Here is a 13,476-nt window from a genome sequence, read left to right as displayed (position 1 = left end):
CAGCAGTTTACAGCAGTGGTATACAGATATAAATAACCTAGTTATTTGCTCTGAAATTCCATCAAGGTGGGAATACGATGACTGACTCTTACCATCCAGCGTGATCGTTGACATAGGATATTTATAGAGCATTTTTAATAAGATTTTTTTTATGTGATTACTTGACAGTGTCCTATTTGTTTGCTATAGCCAGCTGCTTGCCAGTAGCAGGTAAAGCTCTGACCTTCTACGTTAATCTCTCACCTGCTGCTCCATATATTTGATCTAGTTCTCCACCATCAGACCTCATTCACCTGATTAAGGGCTTGAAAACTAAGAGTGTAGGTTTGTGGACTGCCGATCTCCTGCTCCACTGGGAATGTATTTTTCCAATTTTAGAATAGAAAATACTGTGTTTTATTTAGGTGCAGTGTTTTGTTTTGTATTGTGTTTGGCATTTGGGGTATTATTGACCTGTTTTGGCTGGTTTACTTCTCAAACTCTTAAAGACAGACATCTTAGAATGATACGACTAAGGGGAGACACAGTTGTAGACAACTGCTCATCTAACGTTTCTTCCTAAATCAAGGGTAATAACAGGGAGAGGGTGACCTTAGGCCAGGGGTATTAAACCGTACCAGTAAATGACCAGTTTATCTGTAGGATTTCAATTCAACAAAGCAGGAGCTCACACGATCCACTGTTTAAATACTGAGACCAACTGATTGGATAAGGTCAGACACCCCTGCCTTAGGCTCATGTGTGGCTGCTCCAATGTCCCATTCTATAGGTCAATTCTCCTCTGCGGAGATTATACAAGCTGTGTGTGCATAATTGAGCACCTGTGTCAGCAATGGGTGCACCTTAAAATAGCAGAACTCACTATGTAGAAGGGGTGTCTGGATACTTTTGGACATCTGTCGTTGGTTTCCTGTTTCTCTATTTTACATAACAATAATTTACATAAAATAGGAAGAGAAAAATGAATAAAAAAAGAGAAGAAAAGAGATAAAATACAGATGAGATGATGAGTAAAAAAGATATAAAACACAGTTTCAAACATGTATAATTACCACAGCCCCTCACTATTCAAATGCGAGTTCGTATAAGTATGTATTTAGACTTGATTTAAAACAGCGATGTTCCATAGGTAGAATGTTCCATAGTCTCGGAGCATAGACTGCAAACGCACAATCACCTTTCAGCTTCAAACGAGCCCCAAGAACAGCCAGCAGGTTCTGCGAGGATGATCTCAAAGCTCTCTGTGCGGTCGAGGGAGTGAGCATACTGCCAACATACAAGGGGACTTGACCATTAAGTGCTTTTAAAACAAATAAAACCACTTTTAACTGTATCCTGATCTGGACAGGTAGCCAATGAAGTGAAGCAAGGACTGGAGTAACATGGTCTCTTTTCTTGGTACTAGTCAGTAACCTAGCTGCTGCATTTTGGACGAACTGTAAGCGCTGCAATAGAGACTGGTTAATCCCAATGTTTAAAGAATACAGTAGTCAATTCTAGAGGAAATGAATGCATGAAAAACTTCCTCCAGGTCAGAAAAACAGAGAATTTGACACAAGGGGACAAATGACCAAGGCTATTAGAGAAACTATTAATCTGATGAGGACCACCAAAAATAAAATCCTCTGACTTGCTTCTTTTTAGCTGGAGGAAATTCACAGCCACCCACCTCTTAACGTCCTCAAGACAACTGCTGAGACATTAAAGAGCCATTGTCATTAGGCCATTAGGAATGGCCATAAAACTCACCCTGTACTTATTTTCAAATTTGGTGTGGCAGTGTTTACATCTGTACTTGTATTGACTGTAATCCTGACTCTGCTTATCCATGATTATCTGCACTAAGCAGGATTGTAACATATCTGTTAAAACAATTATTATTGTTGTTGTTGTTGTTGTCCAGTCTGATTGTGTGATTTGGGCTTGTATACAGCTTTTTGACTGGATGCGCAGTTTTCGTACAATCTTTGTTAAATTCCCAATTTTTTTCCGTAAGAATGAATGGGGTGCATGAACCTCTACTGTACTTCTGCTCAACCGAAAGACACCGTTTCGCATATACCACCTGAGAGCAGGCCCCCAAGCACGAATTCAATGTTGTTCTGACCTACACTCATCTGTCTGTCATTTTTTTTCCATCCCTCGTTTCTCCCATAGAGTCCCATTCATTTTTGCCAGCACGCAAACTCTATTACTCTGCTGACCTACAGCCACCAAACTACATGTACTCACTAAGGGTAGGACCTCAAACTCTACTGCACAGCCATACTGACCCGCACTCCTCTATGTGTCATTTTTCATTCCTCGTTCCTCCCATAGAGTGCCATTCATTTTCACCCAAACCCCAGCCCTGTTTTTTTTACTTTGCCCAACAGACACCAAAATGCATGTACTCACTCAGGGTAGGTTTCCAAGCTCTAATCCACAGCCATACTCACCCACACTTCTCTATGTGTCGTTTTTTCATCCATCATTCCTCACATAGACTCACATTCATTTTCAACAACACATAGCCGACACTTGGCAACTCTCTATGAACAATTAAATAAACACCCCATACACCATGGAGACTGCCTAGCAACAATTTAGCAACCACCTGGGATACCATAGCAACGGCCTAGCAACAACCTGTTGTTAAGCTGTGCAACCATTCTGTGTTTCCCGCAGGAAATGCATATTTCTAGTAATTATTATTATTATCATTATTATTATTATATACTTTGTGATTCACTTCATCAAGTAATCTGGAGGAACTTTACTTCACTCTTTCAAGGTCAATTTAAGATTACTCAGTCATACAGAGTGACGACATGTGGTGTGGCGTACAAGCCGTGACTTTGCTTGTACAACTGTGAATATTTATCAAGAGCTTTAGAGGAACTAAGTGTACCAGTCATCCATCTGACACCATTGTCACTGATAAGATGTGTTAAAAAACACTGCTGCAGGCTCTGATGACGAAGTGCCGCCACACTGCAGGTGCTGGATCATGACTTCTTTCCCGCACTCAATCAACTCTCGTGTTATGCGTAATTTTTAAAACATAGTAGTTGATGAGAAAGGCTGAAAAACTGATGACTGAGTGTTGTCTCGTCATGTCATGTCGTCTGTTTCTTTTCTGCATGACTCATTTTTGGTGTGTCATAATGAATTATGATCACAGACATAATACAGTAGAGAACAGAATGTTTGGATGACACAGCTTGGTCAGAGGTGGTGATGCCCAGAGTGGACAAATATAGAGTTACTGTAATGTGGTCTGTTAGAAAGCATTAACAGGAAACAAAAATGCGTAATTAAGCAGTTAAGATGATATTTTGTTAAGTAAACAAAGTCATTCAGAGTGGTTTGATGTTAAACGGCTCACTGCAGAGAAATGTACTGAGTCAGAATTGCTCATAGTGAAAGTGAACCAGGTGTGAAGGAACCAGATATCCAGGGCGTGACATGCCCCTAATAGCTACCGCACAAAAAGGTATTTCATGAACTGGTTACAAATGCATTGTGTTACATCTTAGACATTGTTTCAAGACAGTTTTCAGGTAAGTTTTTGGCCTAAAACATTTGGCAACACTTTATTTGGAGTGGTCCCTTGTAGATGATTAATAAACTCTTAACAGATTATCAGTAACACATCAACAACATATCAGTGAAGCAGCAGTAGTGAAGCATCTGAATACAAATAGCTTGAAGATGTTCTGTTGATACATTACTTACATTAAGTAGATGTATTATTAATATGTTACTTCCATTACGCAAAACCGAACCTTACCCCAAACCTAACCCTAATCCTGACCCTAACCTCAACCCAAATGCTTGTCTAATGCTTTTCAAATTAATTGTATGCTCCACGTTTTACCCTGTTTTTGTACTATAATACTTTATACTAACAATGTTTACTATCTGGTGTCGACCAGAGGAGGATGGGTTCCCCTTCTGAGTCTTGGTTCCTCTCAAAGGTTTCTTCCTGTCTCTCTTAGGGAGTTTTTCCTTGCCACTGTCGCCACTGGCGACGCTCATGGGGGCTTGGACCCGGATTTCTTTTCTTTTTGTAATGCTGATTTCCTTGTAAAGCTGCTTTGTGACAACACCTGTTGTAAAAAGTGCTATATAAATAAACTTTACTTACTTACTTACTTACTAATCTTAACCCTCACTCTGGCCAGATTCTAATCCTAACTTTGCCCTCAACCCAAAACCTAACCCTAACCCTCACCCTGGCCCTAATCCTAACCCTAACCTTAACCAAAACCTAATCCAGTCGAGCTCCAGTTACAGAATGGTGTCAGCAGTGTGTCTATAACAGCTTGTTGATGATGTTGGGACGGCCTGTATTATAGTAGTTACATGTCCAGTCACTTCTCAGGTTAAACATCTACAGATATGAATTTGGACACAAAGTGAAAAACAACTGAATTCAGCAGATTATAAACAAATTTTATTTACGCAGTTATTTAAAAGTCTCTTGATAACCTGCTGAATGTTTTCACTGCCGTTACATCATTGATATGTTGTTGACATGTCAGTGAGAGTCTATTGAATGTTTATTTAATCTAAAAGGGACAACTCCAAATGAAGTGTCACCAAACATTTACATTCATATCCATTGATGGTGGAAAAATATATGCACCACTGTATCAGTAAAATGGTACTTAAAGAACATGCTTTTTTCTCAGATTTAGCACTATTTTACCATTTTACAATTATCATCAACATTACAACATTATAAAAACTCACCACTGCTGTGGTGAAGAAATCTGAGTTGGTAAATTTCGTCGAGAATGTGTTTGGTTTCAGCGTCACTCCAAAAGTGTTTCTTCTGTGTGTCGCGGCAACGCCGCTTGCTATTTCCAGTACAGCGGTCTGTTTCGCACACGTGCAGACTGAGAAATCTGAAAGAAATCAGAGTAAGAGTTTACATGCACTGAGAAATTTGATTACTGAGCTAAAATCCAGCCTCTTTATCAGATTTCTTAATCAGATTTCTAGATTATGGTGTTTACATGACCATTTGAAATAATCAGATTTAGCATTATTTAACCACTTTACATTTAACATTACATATAAAAACTCACCACCGCTGTAAAAAAAATCTAAATTGGTAAGTGTCTTTACAGTGTGCCATTTCACATCAAAACGCTCTGAATGAATTTGTTTACATTTTAACCATCGAATTATGTAGAAATTAAAAAATAGGTGGCATTCTGCTTAAGCAACTGTCTGTTTCTTGACCTTTTTGGCTAATGACATACTTTTAGGTGTCAACAAGTTTATGTTTCAACTGACTTTTGTGGGAAAAACCAAGAGTTTTATCTAAGACTTAGATAAGACTTAGAATAAAACCTGTTTTAATTTAAAGCTACAAGGCCAAACAATCATATATCATTAGTAAGTAATATCTTCTGTGTAATTTTTCTAGCTAATTGCATCATTTCACTCAGGGCTCATAGTTTTTCCTAATTTTCTTCTACTGATAACTACTGTGCACCCACGCACTTTCATATCCATATATTATTAACTGAAGCTGCAATCTGTATGTTAAAGGAAAACTCTAGTGTTTTTCAACCTAGTCCTAGTTTTGAACCAAATCTGAAGCGGGGTGCATTTTGAGTCAGTGAGTTTTCTGTTTTTTCTTAGTTGCATGATAACTTTAGGCAACCAGCAGCAGTCTCTTAGGAAATACGTTCAACTCCTGTATCTACACTAATACAATATAAAGCCAATTAGCAAAATCAAATCAGCCACAAGGAATCCGGGAATCCAGCGGGGAGATTACGCAAGCGTCTGCTGAACTGCGCTGTGATGCTGATAAATAATCACCTATAGATAGAATGAACATTTACCTTTCTGTGCACTCCAGTCTAACATCCAGCAGCGCATTCAGACTGAAGTTTGTGGGGTTTTATCTTAGGCATGTGTATAATCCTCCGGTCAGGGAAAGGGAGCGGAGTATCACGTTCTAATCATCCAGAGGTTCAGGGATAAGAAGGCTCTTTAAATAAACTTAAACTGAGAGAGATTAGAGCTCCTGCAGGAAAGTTAAAAAATGCTGAGTGTGCATTAACCATCTTTGATTATTACATCATATATGATATGTTTACATGGAAGAAAAGGTAGGGTTAAGGCTAATGTTGCACTGATAGTATTGATATTACTCCGTATCTGGCTGATCTTCCACTTTAAGTACTTGATCCAGTATCAGAAATGCGGTAGTTGGCTAATGGTGATATGTCAGCGGTATGGAATTATTCTTCAATAACTTTGAGCTTCAAATTCAAATCTTGTGTTGAGGAACAGCTGTCAAAGAGACTCTAGAGCACACATTTACAAAATATAAAAAAAAAACTGCATCTGAATGCAGAAAGGCAATAGGAAACACAGAAAATGCTTGAATTCATAGCACCCAATTAACAACTCCTCAATATAGGTGAAAACCACAGACTCTCTGCTCTTCTAGATAGTCCAGGGAGTAGGGCCGGGCAATATGACAATAAATATAATTTTCGTGAAAAATTATGTCACAATACAGTACGATATGCTTTTCTGAACATATTGTTCATATCATTAGTGCCTGTAGATCACTGACCAACCTCATGTTTCATTATAAAGAGAGCAAAATTAGTCCCATTTATCTCGATTTAGTGCCACACAGTGTGCCGAACATTGACTGAAAATGATTGTGTTCACAGTTTTTGATATTTTTTTTAAATGTAGCACTACTAGTTCTTTTTTTCGCTGTTCCAACTGATCAGATGTCTGAAAAAATAAATATTGTGACATATATCATATGGCCCATCTCTACCAGGTGGTCCTGTCTGTTATTTTACCTTGTGAATTTTTTTGTCTAGACAAGTGAATTCATCACGCAGACCTTCACTTTTCCTGGATAAATGGACAAGCATTAATGTCGAGGCCTGTAAAGTTTATTTAAAGCACAGTTTAAGTTATGCTGGTAGTCAGTCAGGATTTGTAATTATTACAGTCAGGATTGTGGAATTATGAATCTTGCTGAACTAGTATGCTAATACTAACTACGGTGGCTAAATGCTGTTAGCTGCTGTGTGTTGACTGCTGTATATTTAGCTAGGTGGGAAGCTAACATTACATTGCTGGCTGAACAGTGACCTGTTTCCATCAACAACATTTTTCCATTGCCTAGCAAAGCAAAGTCTTTTCTGCAGGCCGTCCAGTCAGCACTGCTTCCCATGTGCAGAGTTTCTCCACTCAAACTGGCGTAAACTCATTTTAGATCCACCATAGCGGATGAGAGTATTGGGTCTAAAAGGCAAATGCCTTGTATCTTGATGAATTTGCTGATTGCTTTGCAAGGAAACATAAAATCAATAGCATACACTCACAGCGCATTATACTGTAGTGCTGGTTTAATGATCTATAAGTGCTTTTCTAGTGAAACTGACCTCTAAAAACTAAATGGATGTAATATAACTGGTCCCTCTGCTTAAGCACCCCTCAACCAAGACACTGCTTCTAGGGCGTACCGAACCAAGGTGTGTAAAAGCTAATAGACCTGTAACACTTAGAAAAGTAGTTATAGTAGTAGTAGTAGTCTGGACACTGCAAAAATGGTATCTTGTCAAGTAAAATTATCTTAAATATAGTCAATAAATATAATATTTCCCTTGTTGAGATTGTTGTAAGATTAATTTAAGATTATTTAACTCACTATTCGCTTGTTTTAAGGAATTTTATTAAGGAAAAATATGGTGTCTCGTCAAGTGAAATAATCTCCAATCTAGCCAAAAAGTCTAATATTTCTCCAGTTGAGGTTACTGTAAGCTTAATTTAAGATTATTGAACTTATTTCTAGACATTTTTAACTTTTTAACGTTTTAATAATTTTATCAAGTAAACCTATCTCACTATATTGGCAGATAGTTTTGCTTGTTTTAAGAAAAGAGTTTTAAACCAGCGAAATGATCTGCCAGTATAGTGAAATAATTTTACTTAATAAAATTACCTGAAACAAATGAAACATGTCTAGAAATAACACAGATAATCTTATAATAAGTGTACAACCATCTCAAAATGAGAAATAATAGATATAACGACTAGATTAAGATCATTTCACTTCACAAGAGACCATTTTTTGCAGTGGAAAAAATAGTATTGTTGTGAAAGTGTAGTTAACGTGGTCTTCCGTGACAAATAGGTCTTTTAGTCTTAATTAAACTCAATTAAAATGTTTGTATAGCACTTTTTACAGCAGGCACTATCACAAAACAGCTTCACAGAGAGTGAGCAAGCCAGCTCCCTCAAAGCAGCAAGAAAAACTCCATAAAACAAACCCATGACTCAAACCCATCCTCCTCTAGTCGACACCGAGAGCAAAACAATAACACAACAAGACGAATATGAATAAATAATGAAGAATTGACAATGAATGCTGAAAAAAATGAAAAGAAATAAGCCTGTAATTGGACAGATATTTAGAGTATTCAGATTAACCAGTGAAATCTAGTGACTGCTATTATAAGCCTATTAAGCAGTGCATCTTGGTGCATATCAGGTTCATAACATTGATTAATAATTATGAACCCAACGGCCTCAGCAGGCCAGATGAAGCTTTGTCTCAGACTCATTTTGGTATACAGGCATAAATGACATTCTGCCCTGATTCTGCTTCATTGTTTTTATGTATGCAAATGATGAGCGACATGATAAGTGGCAGAAGGAGCAGTAGTGGTGAGCTGGCAGATACGATAGGGCACCGTACTCTCTTTCTCCGTGCTGTGTCAGTCACTCGCCCATAAGGGTTATCTCGTCAGACAGTTGCACCGGAGCTTCCATTCATATTGAGAGTAATCCATCAGACAGGAGAGTGTCAGGAGCCCTGCTGTTTAATTCAGCCTGTCTGCCGCAAAGCCTCTCTCTCTCCTCTCCTCTCTCTCTCTCTCTCTCTCTCTCTCTCTCTCTCTCTCTCTCTCTCTCTCTCTCTGTTGCCCAGAGGAGCTGGGACAGCTCACGTTCTCATTGACATTCCAGATCTCCCTACTCACTTGCTCCTATCTGTCTGCCTGCATATAAACAGTGTTATTGCCACATCTTATGTTACTGCCAAATTATAACTGCATATAATTGCAAATAACTTCAAAATACATTTGGACCTCACTTAGCAATCTCTTAGCAAATAATGGCCACTATGAATGAGACACACACCAGACACAGTGAGTTTATCTGATGTGGTGGTCAGCTTGGATGCAGATGCGCTGCATTTGTACCATTTTCTAGTTCACTGAAGGATTTATTGGAAAATCTGAAAAGCTTTGTCTCATTGTGAGTGGTTTAATGTGGAGGGATTAGCTGAGGTTAACTAGATTTTCGAGCGCTGCGCAGAGAATTAAGAGTGTTTCTAGGTTCTGATTTTCAAAGCCAGGCCAAATAATGGAAAAAATAGAACATAGCTACAGATGTTTCCCACAGTGCCAGGTCATCGCTTTCTACTGTCATCTTGAAAAGGGGTGTAGTCATTATTGTCATTTGTTACACTACATCCAATTGTACAATCACATAGTTAATTGGTTATGTAATTAATTCCGTTTGGTTTTGGCCTGAAACATTTTTATTCGTTCCATTGATGCCAGAGAAGTAAATGCAGATCACTGTGAGGCAAAATGGAGAAAAAAAGAGGCATTTTCACTGTAAGGCCAAACGTTTTTTTCCTCATATTTAGCACTATTTTACCATTTTACATTTATTGTCAACATTACATATTAAAACTCACCACCGCTGTAATGATGGTTGGTAAATTTCATTACGGTGTGCTATTTCACATCAAACCACTCTGAATGAATTTGTTTACATTTCATCAGCTGAATTATGAAGAAATAAAAAATTAGGTGGAATTCCCCTTAGGCACCTGTCTGTTTCTTGACCTTTTTGGCTAATGACATACTCTTAGGTGTCAACAAGTTTATGTTTTAACTCACTTTTGTGATTAAAAAATCAGCCAATAAAAAAAATAAATAACCAAGAGCTTCATCTTAGACTCTTATAAAGCCTGTTTTAATTAAAGGCTACAGTAAAAAAATTAAAATTAAAAGCAAACAACAACAAAAACATGGCAAAAATATCAAGGCTGTTTTTTTGTTACACAAAACAAGACAGCACATACAAATGCAGTCCTGGGTTCTGGATTTTTCTTCCTTCTTTTACAAAATAAGCTGCTCAAGTCATCTTCACTTCACGCTATTGGCTGTTCATCATAAACATCATGCTTTCGTGCGCGCATGAGGATTAATCAGCAAGAGTTTTTAAACCTGACTTAACCCTTGTGCAGTGTTGATGTGTTTGTTACTCAGTGGTCTGGTGGACCCACCACATTATGGTTTTTTTTAAATCAATACAGCCATAACAGTTTATGTAAAAATACCAGATGTTTAAAATATCACGTGGCCAGCGTAGGGCTTCTCCTTTAGCAGCTGTAGCCAGTCAGCAGCCTGCCCATGTTGTCCACCCTCACACACACACACACGTGCACACACACACACACGTGCACACACACACACGTGCACACACACACACACACACACACACACACACACACATGCAAACACACAGACACACACACACTAACAGCAGGCCATGTAGGAGGAGAACAGAGTGAAGGACACAGCACCTCCACACTTTTATTCCCCGCAAGTTCACCCAACACCACATGTGTAATATAAATGTGTGGGGGGTGAACAGAGTGAAGGCACTGAAAATGGGTTATTTTATATGTTCTTCACAGAAAATGAGCAAAGACCAAGAATCTGCGATTGAAATAATAATAAATCACATCATTTCTTCTTTTGATAAACATTGAAAATGAGTCCCACAGACCTGAACACCACACAAGGGTTAACGGAGAAGACAAGTTAAAGGAGTTCATCATGAGCCCATTTGTTTTGTGAAGCTGAAAGTCGGTCAGGAACCCTGTCTAAGAACTTTGAGACCGGCCCTCGGTCATTTGCTTAGCGAAGCACTTTTCAAACAACTGAAGCCACAATAGTGTGATTTTGTCTTTCATCTTTCTATCTCTGTGTTTAAATGTGCTTCTTAACCAAAGGAGATTTGATCTTTTCACCAAAGAAGACGTGTAAAATAACTGTATTCAGTAACTGCAAATAATAGTAAAATAACTGTAACCAAACATTAAAGGTCAGCATTACATTCAAAAGCACATGTGATGCACGTTTTGGACGTGCACAAACAGATACAGACCAGCTAACCTCTGTTAAACCAAGGAGCCCCTGGCTGGCTTCAAGTGTCCCCTCGTCCTTGGTCAGAGAGATGAAGGTACTGTTGAAGGACAGCGTCTCCATATCAGCCCAAGCGAGCTCCTCTCTCACATGGCTGTTCCCACTGGCTCCACTCAAGGCGGGGGGATGAATCATGGCTGGCCTCCACTACCCCTACTCTCCACAGGCACAGATATGGACCGGGATATCTCCAATCTCTACTCAGCTGTGAGCGAGAGGCAAGAAGAAAAGGTTTCAAAAAGCAGCCGGGGCAGCTTTCAGCCACGGCCATTATCTCCCCGGCCGGCTCTCATCAGCTCAGGCGGCGTAAAAGCCAGTGGGCTACGTCTAGCTACCTCCTCTGAATGGACAGAGGAAGAAGGCCAGTGATGACCCACTTCGGTTATGGATCACATGGCAGGCCTCTTGTCTTGAGGACTGTAAGCCAGCACCTGCGCTACAGGGCCAAAAGGGGCTTCAAACAAAATTACCATTATGTGAACAAGTTATTGTATCACTACCTGACATTAAAGACTGCTACCAACTATTTTTTAAAATTTATGCATAATTCCGAGGTGGAGGTGTAAATGAAGTCAGTTTGTTCATTGAAGAGAAACGTACTGACTCAGATTTAATTACAGTGGTGGTGATAGGAACCAGGGGTGGCCATGACCGCAACACAAAAATAGCCTTTTTATTTACAATCCAAAACCACCAGTGAACCTACACATATCTTCTGAAATTTTGTATGTATTGATGATCTAAATTAGTGGTAAATCTGAACCTTTTTAAAAAACTGAACATATTTTACTGTTATTATTTTGCTTTATAACACCCTGCATGTCCTTCTCCACCCTAGACATTGTTTTGATATGGATTTCAAAAAACATGTTTTGGACAAAAACCTTCTCAAAACTGTTATACAACAGGGTCTCAGGAATCTGGGAGTGTATACATAACCATTTCATGTAATAACTTTCTGTGAGGGAGCTTTTAGAGGCATTAAACTCTTCAGACATCTGGTTCCTATCAACACCACTGTGAACAATTCTGACTCGGTATGTTTCTCTAGAATAGGGCATTTCACACCAAACCACTCTGAATGATTTTGTTTACATCTTAACCATTTAATTATGTAGGATTTTATAAAAAAAATGGTGGAATTTATCTTTAACAGTGAACTAAAGCTTTTATTAGAAACACCTGCTTTGTACTTCCACTCAGTGGCCACTTTATGTTCTATCTCATACGTCCACTATATAGGTGGACAATTTACAGTTTGTTAATCTCATTACTTTGGTGATGACCATTCTCAGCACAGCAGTGACACTAGCAGTGACTGTAACAATGCACTTTGCCCAACATTTGATTAGATTAATGAGGCTGGGTTCACGATTCAGTATTCTCACAATATTTTGAACAGAATTTGAAGGAAGAAAAAAGAGAATATAGCCTTACTAACAACCCTAGAGCTGGGAGACAAGAGGAGTGCTGCAGTGAGGTGTTGATTGGTGTTCATCATTTGCAAACTTGACTGACACTGCTAGGGTGGTCCACCACCCAAAAACGTCCAGCCAAGTTGACAAAAAATGACCAATGATTTCTAGAGCATGGCTAACATGAGATGTGCATCTATGGATGGGCTACATTCTCTAACTGTATACCAGTGAGGTGGAGCTACAAGGTAAGAAACGAGGTGTTTCACAAGAAATCACTTTTCATCCTGATACACTACACCTTAGTGAAACGTGAAATCCAGTCCACTCTGGCAGCTTATGTCAAAACTGACCTCATGACAGCAAAACATTGACAAAATAGTATGCAGTTTTATTACAATACAGTTGTATGAGAAAGTTTGAGTGCCCCCTCTCATGGTGTCTCCACCACAGCCATTCACACATAGATGCTGCATTGGGCTCCGCCAGGCACGGGATTGGTGGTTGGTGAGGCACAGAACTCGCTGGTGTAGTTGTTTTTGATGCAATGTCAGAGATCTGTGCAACCTAACTACCAATGAATTCTTTAAATGTATGTTTAGCGCTCCAGAACATACATGTACACTGTTTGGCACTTTGTGGTCATTGCACACACTCAGATTGAGCTCTACTGTCTTTACACTGTATGTCTGTATGTGTGTTGACTTCTGCCTGTTGTGTTGACTACGAGTGTTGAATTGCCCATAATAAAGCCACTTCACACATGTATCCTGCCTCCTCTCCCCAGTCATTACACCCCT

The sequence above is a fragment of the Colossoma macropomum genome, unplaced genomic scaffold (assembly GCF_904425465.1).
Source record: "Colossoma macropomum unplaced genomic scaffold, Colossoma_macropomum, whole genome shotgun sequence".
NCBI lineage: Eukaryota > Metazoa > Chordata > Actinopteri > Characiformes > Serrasalmidae > Colossoma > Colossoma macropomum.
The sequence above is the reverse complement of the archived record's forward strand: the minus strand, read 5'-3'. Positions refer to the sequence as shown.